Genomic DNA, 4,343 nt, shown 5'->3' on the forward strand with positions numbered 1-4,343 from the left:
TATCAATTTGATCCTACTAAAGCATCATGCCAATTTGGCCAACTAACGCATCTTGGAACTTTGGATTCTCATGGCAATTGGTCATTTCTTCACTATTTTCATATGTTAAGCTCAATTTCCTTCATGATTCCAATAAAAATCCTGAAACAACAAAAACAACAAAAATACCTTAGTAGCACCGCTTAAAACATAAAATATGAATGCATCATACCACTACCATTCACACATAAATGTGTTCATCAATTACCACGTTGGAGAAGAAGCTTGCAGACGATGGAGGGTTCGTAGGTTGAAGACGATGGTGTTTTTTTCTCCTCCCAGCAAGCTCGAGTCGCGGAAACTGAGAGGGAAACTAGGGTTTCCAATATATTTTATCGAAAACTTCACGAGAGAAAAGTCACGGAAATTCATTTTCCACGTAATATATTTTATTTTTCACATGAGATATAAAAGTTTCCTAAGAAACTAACAGAACATAGAAAATGAGAGTTTCTGCGGAAAAAAACCGTGGTTTCCGTAGAAACCCAGGGGGAAAGAAAACTAGAGAACTGAGCATAATGGTGGAGACTAGTTTCTTCTTCTCTCAATGAGGTGAATGGTGAACCCTAACCGAAAACGTCTAAAACTGTCGTGATAAAGTTAACTGCAAAAAGAAAAGAAAAGTGGAATTGATGGCGAACTGCCAAAAAAGCTATTCTGCTAGATTTAACACACAAACACACACACACACACACACACACACACACACACACACACACACACACACACACACATAACAGGGAAGTTTTTAGAACAATTGGGTAAAAATCCACCACAATATAGTTTACACCCCAAAACGACTAGTCAAACCGGTAATGGCAGTTAAGGAATTTAAAATGATTGTTTGACTACCTCCATGAAACAACTGTAATCCTACTCAGATATCATTTCCATTTCATTTCGACCACCATCCAAACCTCTCTCTATTGGAAGGAAAGTTTCAATGGATCGCAATAACAATTCTTCAAAGAAGCAAAAGTAACAGATGAGATCCCCGAGTCCTTTGGTAATTAGGATAGAAATGATTCTTATGCCCATGTTCTTCCATTTGATCCGTGCTTCACCGAACCACATATCTAAGGATGTTATCAGTTAATCAGTAAGACTTTTGCCACTTTCTACGTATGGTTTATCATTCATTCATTACTTGCTTCCCAACAGTTCATTCATTACTTGCTTCCCAACAGTTATTTTCTGCATATCAACTTCTCCAAGTATAACTGTTACATGGACTTTTATTTTAATTTTAGTCTGAGCGTATTACTTCTTGTTTTCATCTCCACATTGGTTTGATCTCTTTTACAATATGATGCTCCACTACTCCCGAGTGTCTTGTTCCATTCCTCAAACATGCCATGATTGTCGCAGGAGGGGCCAATCCCAACCGCCAAAGGTTCTCTAGCTAGCTTGATCCTCCTATGGGAGCTCCTAATCCTCCCAGGTTCATGACATTTTCCTGTCCAGCTGTCTGGGTTGCATACTGGAACACCACCCTCACCTCTACAACATTGGCTATCTGCAAGCCCTTGCACAAAGGTTTGGGAGGACATCATGACTTTCTGCTTCCCACCACAAGAGCCTGTCTCATCCAACATATCCAATACATATTTCCTCTGCGAAAGATACAGTCTAACCATACCTTGATTAGAAAGGTTGCTAATTACTTGTTAGGATTTTAGAAGGTTGGGTATCTTGAAGGATTAGAAAGGCTATGTATTTGAGTATTATTTGGAAAGAAGTTGAGAGTTTTGTTTAGAATTGGAAACTATGGGCTTTATATATAGCTACAGCCTTGCACGATTTTACCACTTTACTTTTAGCTGAAATTTAAAGAGAGAAGAAGTTTCTTCTTGTTTTGCTTTGTTCTTCGTTGAAATCCCAAATGGCGACCCAAGAGGGGGGTGAATTGGGTAATTAAAAATTTAACTTAAGCAAATGGGTTTTTCTAGTTAATTTTAATTTATACTAACCCTTGTTAAATTAAAATAATAAAGTAAGAAAGTACCAAACACCCAAAAGAGAGAAGAGAGTAAGTGATGAGACCACACAGAGATTTAGAGTGGTTCGGTCACAAACAGACCTACTCCACTACCCAAATACTTGGTCTTTCCTTGGGATTTTCCTTCACTATGATGGACCTTCACTAATGACGAGTCCCGAGCCTTACATTGAACACCGCCTCTAAAGGAACAAACCCTCTTTGAAAACCGCCTCCAAAGAGATTAACCCTCTTTGCAAACCGCCTCAAAGGGAATAGCTCCTCTTTGTAAATACACCAAATTCACCTTTCTTTACGGGCCGAATCGGAGACCCTCGAGTACAATGAAGAAGACGAATGAAGAACTTTCTTAGCCTCTTGATTAAGCTTGATACAAAAATAATAGCTCTTAATCTCTCCAATGAGATCTATCTGTTAAAAATATTTTCAAAAATATTTGAAAATGTCTTGGACAAATTGAAGTGGAAATAAGATATGTTGTCAACTATGCAAGTGCCGATTTGATGTCATTTCACTTTTTACCTCAACTTGGCACTTGGGCTTCGGTTCTTGCGCTATGGCCTTTTGTTTTAATGATGTTTAGGACATGATTTTCAATGAAATAAAAGTATGTCTCAAGGTTAGTTTTGAAAAAATATTTGAAAAACACTTTGAAATGCATAACCACTTGAAAAATATCTCCAATACAACCTAGAAAGTTAAACTACTTAGCACCTTGATCATATTGGCTTCAAAGGTCTTCCTTGGGCTCTTGGGCTTGGAAGTGAACACTTGAATTTCTTTCGTCCATGTGACTCTCTCTCTTGAATGGATCTTCACTTTGGATGCATGAGTAGGTCACCAATGCTTGTTCAACTTCAAGCTTTTCTTGACATGTGCTAGGCTTGCTTGTGGGATCCTCAACTTGAGCTCTATGCTTGGACATCTTCCAAGGATGATGCCTCCAATATGTGAAAGCTCACTTAGTTCCTTTGTGCATGTTGATTCTCAAGCGATGTGTTGTGTTATATTGTGCTAATGGCGATATGACATGTGGAGTTCTTAAAGGCACAACACTCCAAGGCAACACATTAGTCCATAAAGAGTAATCAATTTGAGTTTGCTAGCATCAAAATAACAAGGTAAAAGTGATTAGTTGAACCCAGGGAACCCTTGGGCTAATATTCGTGGATTCAAAGGTTTAACTAATCGGAGGTAAAAAAAACAATCAACCTCCGACTCATTCTTCATGCTTCCGGCTACACCAATATGTCAAGTTCAGACTTGAAAAGGTCAATTTCAAGCCGAACAAAGCTAATGAATGTGAAAGAAACAATTCAGCAGTGGAAGGAGAACAAGTGAAACCTTCGGCAGTAAGCATCCACCCACCTTCAGAACTTAATTAGACCAATGCAAGAGCAACCGGAAACTGCCGGCTTTATTACGAACGTTGTTCAAACTTTGGAGCATTAGCTTCAAGAGCGCATGGCGTAGAATCACAGGGATAGAAAATAAGAGTAGATTTGGAATTTGAGTGCTATATGTTTTTTTTTAAAGAATTTGTCTTTTTGCTATGGTAATATAATGAGAATTTATCTTTTTGCTATGGTAATATAATGCAAGAGGTCGAAAATCTAGTTGTTTTTTATGATGAAAAGATGCAGAACCATCACATCTTACGACTCGAAGACGAGGACAAAGTAGGCTGGGCTAGTCCCCTCCCGTCAAAATGATGTGGAGTGTCAAAGGCTGTTTGTTGCCTTGTGCCCAACTCGAAGAGGCTGAAGTTGAGCTTCGTTGGTTCATTATTAAGTTATAGCAGCAATGAGCAACATCCAACAACTCTAGTACTACGTGTTTGCACTAAAGTGCCTTAAGTAGCACTTAAGGAGTTTATATATTCTGTCCATCCGAGCTTTAGAAAATATATACCGATTGTAGGTAGCTATCCATCAGATTCCAACAATCATCTTCTAACATTACTGACCTTCAAATATTAGGTTTCATAAATTTTACATAAAATAAAATCTAATAGGCATGCGAAATGCTTTCCTTACTATGCTAATAAGGTTGTTTATGGCACTAGCACCTCTCATGCCAGTTGACTTAGGAAGCTGGTGGTGAAAGAAAAGGTTTTGGCTCTCAAACAGGAGAAATTGAATATGCTTTGGTTACCGTAGCATTAGCCTTCGCCATTGCTTAACTCCTTGGAGCACTTGCTAATGTTAGAAAAATCTAAAGGAACATGAGGTTAGGGGAAAACAAGAAGACTCACTGGGGAATACACTGGGTCGAGTAAGGACATTGCGAGTAATGGAATTGGTTA

The sequence above is a fragment of the Tasmannia lanceolata genome, unplaced genomic scaffold (assembly GCF_043159265.1).
Source record: "Tasmannia lanceolata isolate RefF3 unplaced genomic scaffold, GAP_Taslan_0.1 ptg000037l, whole genome shotgun sequence".
Lineage (NCBI taxonomy): Eukaryota > Viridiplantae > Streptophyta > Magnoliopsida > Canellales > Winteraceae > Tasmannia > Tasmannia lanceolata.